The sequence below is a fragment of the Mizuhopecten yessoensis genome, unplaced genomic scaffold (genome assembly GCF_002113885.1).
Source record: "Mizuhopecten yessoensis strain PY_sf001 unplaced genomic scaffold, ASM211388v2 scaffold739, whole genome shotgun sequence".
Taxonomy (NCBI): domain Eukaryota; kingdom Metazoa; phylum Mollusca; class Bivalvia; order Pectinida; family Pectinidae; genus Mizuhopecten; species Mizuhopecten yessoensis.
The window spans coordinates 36,464-53,487 of NW_018403697.1; positions in this window are offsets into that span (position 1 = coordinate 36,464).

A 17,024-nucleotide genomic window follows, 5' to 3' on the forward strand; every position below is an offset into this window, starting at 1 on the left:
AGAGTAAAGTATCTTGCTCAAAGATACAACACAGTGCCGTGCCGTGACTTGAAACCGCAACCCTTCGGTCACGAGCCCGGGGGCCTACCACTAGACTACCGTGCCTCCGCATGTAAAATACTTCGAGCATGTCCATGCAGTGGATTATGTCACGAAGGTAAAAAAAACGATTGATATATAAGGTCTACTGAAATTGATCTCTTCGTTTACAGATGGGGTTGACTCCCTCAATATAAATGATGACAGATGTTTGGAAAGGGTTTGTAAAACATTGTGGGATAAAAAATGAAGTTAAAGTTAGTCTTCTATTGCTGTTGAAGCTACGCATAATTAAATTTGCATGAGCTGTATTTAACATTTTTAAATATATTGAATGATTATAGTACACATGATATCGATTGCTTAATTAAGAGTTTTATGATAAAACTAACAATATAATTTATCTAGACAATGTACATGTTGTGCCCAAGGGGGTTGTCCTTAAGGTCGTACATCACGTGATTGCTTGTGAGGTACCGCTTAATAATGATATATATATCCTTCACGTTGTGTGCTGTTCATCAGCTTCAAGGTCAGGCATTTCCGATCAGTGTGTCGTCAGTCCTTTAACAAAGACATACATCAATCGTGTAGGTGTAGCTCACATCTACAAGCAAATACCACAACAATATAGGGCTGTGACAATATATCGGAAAACCGGTATACAGGCTTACTGTATCGTATTGAAATATTGCAATATTTTTTCACGGGCTATTTTCATGTTTCTGCTCGGGGTTTTAACTTTGCAAATAACTACACAATCTTAAAGATATGCCAATTATCATAAACAGACTATTACTATAGGCAGAAAGAAATCGATTGCTGGTTTAGCAGAAATAGGAATAAACATATATTGAAGAAATGTTGACATTGTAATGTGGTTCGAGAAGCCAATAATTGGTACTGCAAAAGAGGAAATTTTCGCGGTGTGGACAATCTCGCGGGTTTTTTGCGTTCAGTAAAATAAGCGAGAAAACATCCTACGCAAATAAATAAGTATAGATAAAACAAATTATAGATGAATAAAATTAATTGATTTCAGAACCATATTATACGCGAAAATGTTAACACCGCGATCAGTTTAACGAGACACACCGCAAGCATTTCCATAAGCGAAAATGTCCATGTTCCAGTTATATATAGCAATAATTGTAGTCTAGACGTTTGTATAAATGTAAACATTAAACATTGGATTTGATAAATAATCGTTTTTATAAAACAATAACATAGTTGACATATATTATGGCAGTATATTTCAACTTTCTTTTATTTCAAGTGTACACAAATGTGACATGAAGTCCTCTTAGGGAGTTTTTAAAGAGAAACATATAAAAGAAAGCACAGCGAATATTGTAATTCTAAGTTGATACTATGGAAACAACCAGATCACACAAGAGGCATCAACTCACAAATGACATAAATAAAAGCAGATCTCCAGGGAAGAATTATTGTTCGTTGAAGGTGGTTCCCATCTTAATGTCTTCAATCAAATCTATGTAGGTCACCAAAATCCAGCATGACAGGAGCAATTATTGATCAAGTCATAGACTTCATTATTAGAAACCTGGTCATAGTAACTAAAATATCCTCTGTTAAATGTAGATTTAATCGACGCATGTTGGAAGCCCTGACTATGTCTTTTTTTGCAGTTGATTCGGTATCCAAAAGCTTTCTCCAAATATCATGACTTCGACGATAGATGTCAAATGTTGGCGAACAATCTTAACGACCTAGGGTTAACATATATGCAGGTTGATGAAAAGTGTGAACAGATTTTATGGTCGTCATCGTGATGTCATAGGGAAGTGCTATTTCTTAGTGCGATATGAAGGTCAATTGAATTTCATAAGTGTATATGTATATATGTAAAAGTAATATGAGGAATAGATATTGTAGTGAACCTTTTTGTATTATAAATTGTAAAATGCAGTTATATGAATGTCAAATACGTATTTTTTTAATACATTTACTTCTCAAAACCATGTTTATATATAAATTAAGATACATTTTGTAAAACCGTTTTGACATATGAAATCTCCTAAAGGAGGAAATAAAGAATGTCTGTCTGTCTGTCTGTCATGGTGGTTTTGTTGTCACTACCCGGATGTCGATGAGAGGTCGTGACATGGATTTGACACAAACTTCGTCGACAAAGCGAAAGACGTTTATCCTCTTCGAGTACATAGTCTTAGTTAATGTCATTGCCCCTTTGTTCAAAGGTCTCCATATAACATTTCATTTGTTCATATTTTGCCCCTGGTTAAATCGATTTGTAGTTCTAGTTATAATTTTGCTGATACTTCGATGTTCTCTGTTTTATTTGTAGGCAGGGCACATCTACCAAAATGACTGATACTTACAACTCGCTATGAAGAAGCGAATCTATGGCGACATATTAATGTAATATGCAGTGGATGCTGATATTTTTTCATTATTGAGGAAAAAAACAATCTTGAACTTATGAGAAAACAAATTCTGTGGTAAGTTGACCCATATTGCCATACTGTAGATAACTATCTTCAAACTCAGATATCTGAGTTTGAAGATACTCTCTTACTCAGGTTTAGACATTTAGTGACTTGGAGATTAATAACTTTTACGAAGTATAGAGACCATGCAGTCCTTTGCAGCGCTATTGTAAATATAAAAAAAAAGGAAGCGAAACTGCACAGTTCGACTCACTTTGAATTAGCCAATTGACCTCAATTAGAAGCATGGCGTCATTGCGTAATTAAGCAATTACACTTTTTAGTTAATAATCTCATAATGATTCTCCAGTGTACGGTAACTGTGACAAATGGGAACCCTCACTGCCGCCTGCACTTGATTGATATTCAAAACCACGGAGTAGTGGCATTAAAACCAATACGGATGTTTTCCAAATGTCGAAACGTGTAAATTTTTACTGTTAAAATACCACGCAGCAATTTTGTAACCAACGAAATGCAATATATATACATTTTACATTAATTGCAATTAGGTGATTCAGAAAAACAAACAGGTAGAAACGGATATGGGAACAAATTACTGAGTGCTCAATGCAAACACACATTGACTGATATAGTTAATTAGCAACCAAATAAATGTGCGAAAGTATCTTTCTATGTGTTTTATTAATGTAAAACGTTAAACTGCATTTCTTTTTCACAAAAAAATATAAAGTTATGAATAAACTGTTTGAGTAGAGAGCAACAGCGATGAAGAGCTTCAGACTTTTTTTCCGATTTTGTTTTGTATCTTGGAATTGATTGGTTTTTTTTATCATAGCAAAGAGTGTAGTTTCGGCGTCTGACATTCTACGATCACTAACACTCCACCACGGAGTCGAAGGCTCGATGTCAACTATCTGGAGGTCGTTAATTTTTCTCCTGGCACTCCGGCTTTCCTCCACCACCAAAACCCTTGCATGTCCTTAAATAAACACAAACAAACAAACCAAACTATTTATAGTTTCTCCTTTACAGACACATCAAACCTGGGGATTTGACCATCGGATCTCTTGATTATAAAACATAGAGCGAAATCACTATGCTAACGGTGATGGTTCTGTTGTGCCATTTCTTCTATATTACGGGGACCTATTCTAAAATTATATTTTATAGCATTGCCCATAACCAATATATCTGCGTAGAAAAAATTACATAGATAGGGGAGGACACTTCTCGGAGTCTTTATACAGAAGAAAAAGGTAGGGAACTCTCTACTGAACTCTCTACTGAACGAAGAAACTTCAAGAAAATCGTGACCACCAGCAAGCTTGTTACCGTGTCACATTTGGTGTCAGTCAAACACTTTCTTCTGGCACCTTTTCCCGCCTCCGCAGTTTTATCATTGTGTTTTGACGTTGATATTTGTTTTTGTTTTCCATTTTCAATTATAAGCACGAGCCACTTAACTGATGCAGTAGAAAGTCGGTCACTGAATCGGATTTAAATATCAAAATAAGTTGTTTACACGAATTCCACAGCATTACGAAATGTAAAACTAAAAAAAAAAAAAAAAAAAAAAAAAATTANGCTATTTCCGATATTTCGGTAAAAGTTGCATGAAGAAGAACGATCTCAAAACAACTTACGAGTACGTAACGTCAACTTACCACGATTGGTATGTAATTGATTTGTTCGAAAATGTTTTTGCCAACTTCTGACTGATAAACAAACATTTACATAAAAAAGAAACTGAGAAAAACAATCGCACATCTATTATCCCTTAGGATGCCTCGTATGTCAGCATTCTTGTGGCAAGGGATTGGTCCGAAGTCTCGTGTGTGAATGACCTGTGACGTCAACGATTGGTTATGGGCAATCGCTCGGTCGCCCGACCGACTTATAGCTTGTTTACTAAAGTATGTACGAGACGCGACACGGTACACGTTTATCCGGGAGGCAAAATGCGTTTTACGTGATCATGAGGTGTCCATAAAACCACACTTAAAGATGTATTCATTTTTATCATTTTTTTCAATTTATACGTGTGTACTTACTAATTCATCAAACAACCTTTCCGGATATTTCCGATTCAATGATGATCAAACGATAAATTGTGTTATATACATATATATGTATATTGGTGATTACAGCGAGACGGTTCAATTATTCAAGCCAATTAAAATATAAATAGTAACAAATGGATGTTCTAAAATATATGTACTAATTTTGAGACACACAAGGATATTTGAACTCTGTCACTCCAATCTGGCCTCGTGTCAAACTTAATGTCACTTAATATCAAGGAGGATAACATTGCATTTTGGTTTTATTTGTTGTATTATCATATTCTTGTAAACATAAAAAAAAAATCAAAAAGATAACAAGATCTTAATAAAAAAAAAATAACGGAAATGGTAACAAATATGCGTCATACAAAGAGTTACAGAAAGAAATATAAGAAAAACGGGAATAAAAAACTTGAAAACTAAAATATTTATGCATGTACATGCTACGCTCTACTCCATCTTGATAAACTTTTTTTTCTGATATTAAGTTTTCACAAATTCGATTAATACATTTATTGATTTATTCTTAACCTAAATTTACCCAAGTAGCTTCAATCTCCTATTAATTACAAACTATAATGTAGTATATTTCGTCGTGACTTTCAAAGTGTATTGAAATTGTGTGTTCAACTGGTGATGGTCTTACACGAGACATTGTGGTTAAGCTATGACTGTATTTAAAAAAAGTCACACGGAAACGATCGTTATGTAAACATGTTTACATGAATATTCACATCTCAAATTGCAGCCTTGTACACTAATATACCAGGAAGTTAAGACCGGATTATATTTTTGTTTTGCGCTGTAGCCATTGTCATAGACATATGTATATATATATTTAAAAAATGTGTGTGGGTTGTACGTGTGTACTGCTATTATTTACAAACGGGCAATAACCGGAAATAACCTTGAGTGTGTAGAGCCGACAACATGTTTACAGAAAATATGAATGCGATAACCGTGTGATGATGGTGAGTGCTAATAACCTCTCCTATAGAATGACGCCGCAGTTAAAATCGTCACAATACGCGCATGAGACTTCTACAGTACCGGTTTGCACCGGTTATATACACCAGTGATTATATAATAACAGGGTTTAACATTTTGAGAAATTAAAAAAAAAATACTTACGCAACGCTTTATTTAAATGATTTAATTTCAACAAATTTATTAAGAACAAATTATTATCAGCATATAGAGAGATTTGATACTAGTTAATGACATGATAACTGTTGAAGTCAAATCAGTATTTAGGGACAACCTTCGGGAAGAACATACATTGATCTTTAGTTGTACTCCAGGGGTGACGCTCACTTTCTCTCTCTGCAACCCTGGCATATATCAAACAAAATTGAAGGCTCAGTGTGCGAGAATGAGAGGAGAAGACTAGTTTGATCCTCTAATGTACATCAAAAGAATCTCTCGGTCGCGTAACGGTAAAATTGACTGGCTTTGAAGTCGTGTGTCGCTCCTCTGTAATCTTCAAATGACAGGTATAAGCCTGGCGATTGGTAAGTGTTTTTTTTTTACCGGAGATCATTCAAATATCTTTTTACCTGAGACCAGTCAAATAGCCTGCCGCGTGCCTTCGATTTTGCTATGACATATTCCAGGGATGCAGAGATTGAATGCGAGCGTAAACCCTGGAGTATCGAGGATGGTTGTTGGTGGGCTATAACTACTCATTAAATCCCCCACCACCACCAAGTACAGAATAAAGGAAGGCTTTTTCTTATTTACTATCTCCGTTTTAACTGTCACCAAGAATTTGGGAACGTGGTGGTCTTTTCATAGAAGGTTTGACTGTAGAGCTTAATGAAAATGACAAAATAAGTCCTATTTACGACACTGTAGATGTCGTTAATAGGATGATGTCATATTTTTATTTGACTCCATGGACGTCTACAAAATCCACAGTAGCAATTGTATTATTAAGACCGATTTTCCGATTATTTAGTTTGTGTTCGTTACAACCTCAATTGTGGTTGTTTGGATCACGACAATGTGGTGTTTAATTTTCTTAGAAGATAATTTTAATATCTCTAACATGTTATATCACAGCTGTACAATGTAAGCTTACCATGATAACTCACTGCACTAAAATATTTCATAGTGTAATTAACACGAATGCAAATAATGACATATTTCACGTTTATATTTTATTTTATCACCATATGATGAACATATATGACAAAGTTTTGCACAATGGCGCCCATTGACAACTTTATACATACATATTTATTTCCCTCACGTAAGCTGACTATACGTAAGACATTCGGCAATACACCAGTGCAAGGCTACAAATATTTGCCACACGAGTGGTACTGATTTGTTGTATATGTACGTGAGGATATGACCCTCTGACTCGTGTATTTTTTTAATCAATTGGTAGACATCATTCAATATTAATTTGAACCGTTACTTCAAGAAAACAATATTGAGCTCAGATACATGTACCGTTAGCTAGTGATGTGGAACATAAATAAAATGGTCTGATAACGATGACTAAATCTGCAGTGAAACTATAGATATTATTTTTAAGAACTCGCGAACATGCTTGATTTCAATTTTTCGAATTTCTAAAACGTTACTCGGTACATAGATTACAAACATTCCTTTGACGTGTGGCTGACGACAGAACAACACACGGCGGATTATCTGGTGTTGTAAAATGCACAAGCGTTCTACCTCAAGGATAGGCTTTTGGAAGAAGTGCCAAAAATTCTTCAGGAATTCGATAAGACAACCTCTCGAATATGTAAATCAAACTCGTCCCTCCTGAAGTATATTATGCGTTGTATCAACACGTTTTACTGAGATAAAGGTCTCTGTGTCCATGCTATTTGAATACAGCTTCCGTGAAAGTATACATGAGGTCACTCAGTACGCATTGCCGGAATGTTTTACTCCAGTGAGTCTAGTACTTGTAGTGTTGGTACCGTCATGACCTTGGTTTCCCCGTGTTGTTGGAACTATATATTAGGACAGAATCAGACGGCAGATTATGACAGGATCAATGGAAGCGAACTCCGTTACTACCCCTCCAGGGCACGTCATCAACGCAAGCAATACACGTGCACTCGGCAACCTCACCACTCGCTCTTAAAAGTACAAAATCAAAATTGAATACCACCAACCCGGGCCATTTCCTGTTGGCTTCGTTCTACGGAACCACAGATACTGTGTTATATGACCGGAGGTGATTAGGTATACAAGGTGATTAGATCAGAACAAATCAAACTAATATATCAAATAGCATACTAGTATAACTGTTAGCAAATACATTAAAGTAGGCATGCTAGGAACATGATCACTAATTGCAACTGCCTAACCCGACTTTGATGTTCTTCAAATTATCAGTTTTTGCACGAAAAAAGAAACAGCGGTATATTAAAGAACACCTTCAAACAAATAGGATTGAATAAATGAAAATAAATAGATTAACAAATAAATTCAAATGTATATATTAAACAACTAACTAAATAAATAAAATTCATAAAACGAAAGCAAAAAACGGAAAAAGAAACAATACAAAATAATAAAACCCAGGCAATAAGACAGGAGAACAACAACAACACAACAACACAACAACAACATCAACAACAACACAACAACAACAACACAACAACAACAACAACAACACAACAACACAACAATAACAGCATCAACAACAACACAACAACACAACAATAACAGCATCAACAACAACACAACAACACTTACATCGTATACTAATTGCTTACATCTAACAGAAATGAAAATGCAATTACCTACACTTTGATAGGTACATTGTACAAAGCTACATTTCCTTTCTCAACTCTGCGGATTTCAAAATTTGATTAATGATATGATGGAAGTCAGCAAGCTCTGCACCACAGCAAGCTCTGCACCACAAACACCCTGCCAGCTTGTTAGTGTAGAGTACAGAACTGACGTATTCATCAGAAAATCAACAAAACAAAAGACCTTTTGCACTAATGAAAAGACTCAATGCCCTCTTCACGAAGCGAGAATCTCCTGATATCACTCAATCATCATCGCGTTATTTAACTGGAGGGTTTTATCATTGTAATCATCCAGCACTCGCGGAGTACCCTTTGGGTACGTGATGAAGTAAGGTAAAGTGAATACATAAGTTTCATTACTATTGCTTTGAATTTTCCTGTTACCGATATTAAATGTTCCTTGTTATGTTTTATCAAGAAAATTGAAAAATTGTAACCGAGAACAAGATCAACTTCAGTCTGTATTACGCTGTGTTTCCAGGACTGTACTGAATCTATTGGTAACTCCAAACACGCCTTTTCTTCTCGGGTGTATCGAGTGCAAGAAATGTCACTTAAGATAATTAGTCCAATGACAATTTGAATTTTTCATTTATTTCGGTGTAATTTTTTTAGTGAATTTAATGAACAAAAACGGCAGTTTTAAATGAATTGACAAAATTACAGTTTAAATTTAGGAGTAACAACTCGATAGCATAGCCTGCTAAACGGATTTCGGCGAACTAAGTCAAAGGTGAAATTGGTGCGCTTTTCTGATGTTTACGATTTTAATTAACGAAAAACAAATTCTTGACAATTCTGTAACCGAGATGAAGAAGGGAATTTAAACAGACGTGCAGCCAATAAAAGATTGATTTAGTCTTTTACAAAAAATTAAGATAATCTAACAACAGTTGAGTGTAAAGGAAAGTATAACAGTTTAACTGCTGTTTGGTATAAATCATTTTCAACGCGTTCGTTTAATATGAAATTTGAATTTTATTCGGTTAGAAGCAGACGATTTAATTATGTCATTAATCATGAAGTATCATTACCCAAGAAGCCACTCAACATAAAATTTTCATCAAAAAAAGTTTTTATAAAAAAAAGTGATGTACTGTTGCATTGTGTTAAAGGTTATATGGACTTTCCAAATCTTCCTATGACCAGTAGTCGTTTGGAGGAGTGACCTTTAGCTTCCCCGAGACAGGTCTCGAACTTTAAGGTGGCTTACAGTCTGGCGGGCCATGTCTGAACCCCATTTTTTACTGTAGTGCATAAGATTGGTAGCCGCGATATTCCCGCGCACGTCACCATAGGAAAGCAGACGGTCAAATCAGTGATGGAGTGCAAACACCGGGTCCAGATACCGAAGCAAAAGTACAGTCGAAAGAATAAATTACTTGTAATACCATTGTTATGTCCAAAGATATTGATCAACGTCTATGCAGACGCTTTAAGAAACGTGGGGAATGTCTGATGGACTTTATGGATTTATTCCCAGACGTTTGCCAATCTGAGCGAGGTCACCATGCACTATTCAGCCTTGGAACGGTTGATGGGTGTGTGGTATACTGTCTGTGTTGGGTTGCCGTCCTAATCAAAAGTAATTATTTCTAGTATGTGTCTTTAGCTATAATTCAGCGCTTAGATGCATTCCAATATAAAGCAGTGACCTAAAACCCCTACGGAGGAGTAGCCATAGCTGTCTACGACCTCTACTGAACCGCACCAATCATACATTATAGTTGACATGATGGTATCACAAACAGGAAGGTTAACACACATATTGCCATAACTCATACTGTCTGAAAGGGGAATTGTTTGATGTTAAGTGATGTATTTTTATACAGTCGTCACTGCGTGTATTTTATATGCTTTCCACACCAAACAGTATCATTGATATATTAAGTCACATTTCAACGTCATTTGTAGTTTATCTTATCTTTAAATATTTTCTTTCTTTAATTTCGTTTTTTTCTCTTTATGCATGGCTTAATTCACGCATCAGAGATTGTTTGGTATCTTTGATGACACGACAGCTAAAATGAAAAGAGAAACAGGTCAGAACCTAGCCCAATTGTGTAACATTAATATATTCTCTGAATAGCAGGGAACAACTTGTATAGGTAGGCCACAGTTTCATAATCGTTCCTCAATTTGGGGAAACACTTTTTCTTTTCTACAAAACAGCATTACTGAAATTAAGAAAAATGTCCATGTAGATTGATAATATTCCAAAACTAAAAAATATATGTTGGTTTGCTATGACAAAAACTTAGTTATGGAATTTCTGAAGTTAAAGGATCGTTCGTGGAATTGAATTGTCAGAACACGAAGTAAAAGAAACACGGATTCCTCCTCGTCACCTTAATATGTTGTTTTCCTCGACGGCATGGCAATAATGGTCCTCACACTTCCAAAGTGAAAAAAGACAATTTTCCTTCAGTAGGAATATGTGAATCATTTCAACACCCTTACTGATTAACATGTCACGGTTGACTTACTACTCAAGAGGTTGTTTCAGCAAAGATAGAAGCATTCTGTTGACAAAGAATTCTGAGTAGCAAAGGTTTTCTACATGAGAAACTTTAATCTACGATAAAGAAATTGTACAGCGTTTATGACCTGCTATCCAACTGTGATACTTAATAAGTTTGTTCGGGGGTTAACGTCCTTGCAACAGCTAGGGTCATACTAAGACGGCCGCCTAGGGAGACAACGCACCGCCGGAAACCGAAAGTAGATAGTAAAGAAAGAAAGAAGACGGGGTAAACAGGAAACGGAAATAATCCTTAATGTTGGACGGGAGCAGCAGATCAAATTTGATTTCTTCCTTTTCATCTTCGTAGACGCCATTGAACAACACTCCGGAATATGTAGGGGCCCTCATTAGTCGCCTTTCTTAGCAAGTGCATTCCGAAGCATCCACTGTTTTTTTCGGGTTCGTGGTGGTTTTACATTTATTTTTGTGTCTACTCCATTTCTGTTGTTACCTTGATGCATCGATTTTGAAATAAATTTGGTCTTTGTGTATTTTGAAATGATACAAAATGTTCGTAGATATCCATCGGCAAAATCGACGAAATGAAACAAGAACGGTTACGAACATTGTAGCGCCATTTTACTCTATGGTAAAATGACGCCCATCTTCCATTATCAAATCGAGTATTTTTTTAATTTTTTTTTTTATTATATTTTCAAAATTTTATGACATATATATATAAATATACATACAATGTACATGGGCGTCAATAATCGCCTTTAAATAATGTACATACTGTTCAAATTATTCTATCTAGTATCAGTATTCGTCTTACATATATATTACTAAATAAGTATAAATTCACACTTTGATAAAAAAATAAACCTCCGGATATTCTTGTCCGTACTCTATTCTAATTAAAATTGTATCAAATCGAGTATTAATTAAGGATTATGATGAGTTATATTCAGCAAAATGTTTAATATGCATATTAAGAACAATTGTTTGCATGCAATGAAATCATTACTACACATTCTGGTGTAAACTTTATGTGTGATTTGAAACACTCATGCGTTTTTATTGCCTTTTTATAACTTAGCATCTGCGAACGTTCTCGCGTTCATAAAGTAGTATACAGCAGGTCATTAAAATTCATTCTAGAACTTTCACTAGGGTCCTGGTAGATCAATGGAATAAACAGCTCACTATACAATATAGGCATTTCATATATTACAATGGTCATAAATCAGCTAAGAATAGCCACAAATTATTGCAAGGCATTTTATATTTTGTCTCTAGATCTTTGTATCTCAACCCAGCAAATATTTTAAATCACGTCAATTTATAAAACAACCCATATTAAAGTTTTTCTTACGGGCACTTATCGGTGTAGATATTTCAGTAGACACGTCATTTTGTCCCTCAAAATGTAGAAAGATTGAGAGAAGGGGGTAATACATCATTATTTAATTATTGCCAATTCACTTACATATGCCAGAATGAAATAACTTAGCTTATCCTTTTGCTGAGACGGTAGACTTATGTCCTGCTATAATCGTAATAATATCTCACTTTGCTAACGTTTCGTTATTAATTCTGTTTTCTGTAGTTTATTTGGAATCTCTCGAACGAAACTGTATCCAAAGATGCTTCAAAGATCTGTTTTATTTATCAGCCAATCATTTTTACGAAACTGTATCCAAAGATGCTCCAAATATCTGTTTTATTTATCAGTCAATCATTTATGCATGCGTTTTAAACCATATATCACCTCCCCACGGCTCTCTTGTTTTTCAGATTCAACATGGTTTTAATACTGCTGGAGAGCTTTACACACTGTTCAAGTTTTCTGACAAATATTTTGTATTTCCTTCCCTATAACCCCAATTATGGATTCAGCAATATGTAGCTATGGCCAAAATGACTTTTTTTTGAAACCTTATAGTGATTATTAAATACTTATTTGGTATAAAACTGTCTGTACAAGTATTTGTTTTTTGAGTGACGTTTTATTTTTATTTTATGGATACAATATGAAATAATTTTGGCAAAAAACTGCGTATTGACAAAAGGAAGTAATATTGCTTAAGTTATTATTTTAAACATCTTTTCTTGTTTATTGATTAAGAAATAGGGCAAAGGTAAGAAATCCACAAGTGTGGTTGTAAAGATTAACAAGACGAACTAATTGACAATATAATATGTGCTATAGTCTTATTTGTTTTAAAAAGTTGAAAGTCAACAAACAGCTAAATCATGTTGGTTTTGATACTAAACAACACATCGATTACATAATGTCAAACTCCACAACACTTACCATTCTGCATTTGCAGGAGAGTGCTTTATTAATGTGCGAAATATCCGCAGACTGTCCATAATTACCAATAGGCTAACATATATAAATAGCAATAAACGTGGTCATTTTTTTGCATTTAGATAGAAAGCAACAACGATAGGAAATCGACTGTGTCATTAAAAATGTTTATTTATAACTTGTTTGTATTGGTATTTGTACTTTGAAGGAAACATGATAAAGAATCTTACGGATCATTTTTTTTTTTTTTTTTGAAAGTGCGAGATAACATTTTTTACCCGGGGCAATGTAGACACAAAATAATAAAACACATAGCCAAAAGCAATTCCAATAGCCCAATCGGTCTCGTGAACCACGTATCTTGATTTCTGGAAAAAGTAATTAGTTCTACAAGTGTGAGCTAATATCATTTCGTGTTCAATAGAGTGCACGCGACTCTCGCCTATTACCCAAGGTCATGGTTAATAAATTATATGTTCTCCTTATTCCCACGACTATGACGGTAGATAGGAAATCCATTAACTATGCATTATTGACAAAGTTCGTTCTTGGGTAACAGTGCTGTGATGATGGACGAGTAAATGTAAGGGCAGTATATATCAATGCCCACACGCAGTCTGATAGTGCTCGTTGCTGCATGTAACAAAAACTAATGATACTTTGATTTGATTAGCATTGTATTCTTACCACCAGATAGAACTATAGGTTGCACTTGGTCCGTCTGTCAGTCTGAACATCAAATTGTTCCGGATATATATTTTCCTATAGTTACCTTCGACTACCAAATTATGTATGTATGAGTACCTATTTGATTGCAGAGAGTCACGTACTGAAAAGGTATGTTTGTCTCCTTATCTCTTATAGAGAGTAATGGCCTTTTTGTTCACGACTCGTCACATTTTCCTGGCCATATTTTCTATACTCTGTCTCCTACAATTAGCAATTTTTGTATATATAAATACCTCTTCCGGTGGCAGAGTGTCGCGTACTCTAATTGGGCAATGCTCCCCAATGAGCAATTGTCCTTTGTTTATTTTTGGATATTAAAGTTTATTGTTTATTCTTGTGATAAATTATGTGCTGTTAAGGTTATTTTTATTGAGAATTTATTTTGATAAAAAAAAAAATTGATACAGGAATCCTGTTACCCTTCCGAAATGTTTTTGTCTTTTGATATCTGATATAGCTGTATTAATTTATAGTAAATGTATGTATATATTTATATTATCTTGATGGTCTTAATGTTATCTTTACCATGGCGCTCAAACTATGGCTTTGGGGCTTCTATTTTCAACAAACAGTGTTATATGGGTTTTTAATTGCATATGTCCACTTATGATATTAACACCTATTGAGAACGATTGGTCATTTCATTATTTTCTGTTCTCAGCTGTCTGCTGTAAACATTCCGAAAAACTTACATAACAGTTAAAACCTGAAAATGATTCTCAAGGTTGGATTATTCTTGTAAAATATGAATCTGAAGGGGCAAATTAAATAAAGAAATGTTAAAGCACTTCATAATAGATATTTCCATAAGTAAGTGGATTGCCAACTGAAATGTGAATTGTAAATGTTAACATCTTTCATACCAACAAAACGTTCTGATTCCATCAGAAAATGGTTTTTATATTGTTTTTCTGACGTCAAGGCCGCAATTTCAGTGTCTTTTATTTGCCCCTCTACATTTAAACTATGTCGTTATTTCTCTCTCCTGAAAGCCTTAATCCAGCATTAATATTAAATTGCTTTAGAGCTTCTCTTCAAGGTCCTTTTATTAGTCCGCGGTTTTTATTTCAGACAAAGGAACGAGACCCGTTCCAATCGTGTGATTTTAACATTGGCGTTAACTTTTACTGCAATGTGGAAAGTGCACGCGATACCCACTTATTTCCAAGGTCCTTATTAATCCAATAATGAGGTTTTTATATTCCCTCTGCTTCCCCAGCACTGCGTCAGCTCGTGTCAGCCATAATTATGATGTATCTCTTTCACTGTACTTTTACTCCCTACACCAAGTACACGCTGCCTCTACGGAGCCTCATAACTCTTTGTTCCTATTTGTTTTTGTGATGTCAGTATCCTTGAGAAAAAAAGATAATTGCATACATTAACACGCAACAGCGCTACCATCAAACATCATTTTAGAAATTAAATCTGACTACCTCTGTTTTGCGTAATTTGTTTTTCCTGTGTTTATTGCCATATCGATGCTTTGCTTCCTGTGTGTAGTCAAGCCCGCGTGATGTAAAAATATATCGTCTGCTATTTTCTGCTGCCGACCCAGCATCCCCAGCTCGCCGCCATCTTGTCCTTGAATAGTACAGCGACCCGGAGCGCTTGTGGTGCACTAACGGCATACAAGGTGACCCACTTTATTCCGCAGCCTCTATTAGATGCTATTTCTGCGCGATCAATACTTTGCAAGCGGCGGAATGATTTACGGTTTATTGCTTTTAATCAGTAACACGAAGAATTTATGGTCTGAAAATCGATAACGAGAGAGAGAAAAAAGCCTGTGTGTTCGCAGGAAACCGCTAAAGTGGAAATGTACTTTATTCTTTAGCTGTGCAAATTTATCAGCCTTCCAGGATGAGTGACCTTCTTAGTTCTGCTAACAATAGTACGCATGGCTGTGTGGTCTTCATTACCTTCTGCCCGCAGCTAGCTTGTTAGAACTTTTTTTGGAGCTAATGACCGTATTTACTGTTTTTGTTTGACGGGTCATCTACCGCGGTCTTATGCTAAAATCATTATACAATAATTCCCTCACTACTAGATACATCATGTTATGTTATTAAGTCTCGCTGTGGCTATAAAAATACGCAGAGTAACCTTCAAACACAAATCAAATCGAGCATTGACCTGTTGCACTATAACGAATTGTTCATTTATTTAAGCCATCCTTGTTGCTGAAGGGAATGTATTTTAGGATTTTTTTTAAATTTTTTTTTCATCTGTAAAATTAAGTCTCTCTAAGGCACACTTACAGAAAGAAATATAATCAAAAAGTCAATTTAGAATTATTTCGATGTTATTGAAGGCATTCATCTTATTGATTATAACAAGACTGTTTCTTTATGAAATGCGATTAGTCATAATTGGTAGCGATGCCAGCTAGGGTACTAGTTACCTCTGGGGCATTGATTTGTCTAGCAATAACCTCAGAGCTGGTGTCCGACTTACAGTGCTCAAGGTCACAGACCACAAAGGTGTCTGACACGACGGACAGCTACAACGGAGCTTGTGTTATGTTCTTGTTTATTGTATATGACCGCCATTTGCATAAAAGGTCAGGCACTGATTTTGATAGCAGATCAAATGGACACGGTGAAGTACATTGTGTATTTACGAATATAGATGTGATGTGATAGAAAATGTACCCTTCCGCCATGAAAAAAATGTGAATGCAATAATATCCTGTCTATTAGATAGAAAACATGTTTAAACTTAACTGATATTTTAGATGCCAATTCCACAATCCAACTTTCACATACTTTACATCCAAATCAAATACTTACAATAGAATAACAAGACATGCACGTAGTTTGAGAGGAAATATTCAGATTTTGCCATTATTAAGTTATTCGAAATACTAAATTCGAAATAAAAGGACGTTGCTGGTAATTTATTCAGTCTTCCAGGTTTTGATGTTACCGTGATGTCCACAATTATCTCTTTTCATTCGTAATAAACACTTTATACTTTAAATAATATTTGATTTGAAATCAACCAGTACTCCTTTAAATTTTGTTATTCATAATCTTGATGGTTTTTACACATCTGTACCACTGTTTCAACGGTATTTGAGATATTTCGCGTTTCCAACGATTTGGTGTCCCCTTACATCAACGATGAATTCAACACAGACGAAAAAGCCGTATGGTGCAGTGTAATATATTTCTGGTATGTTGTATCTATAACCAA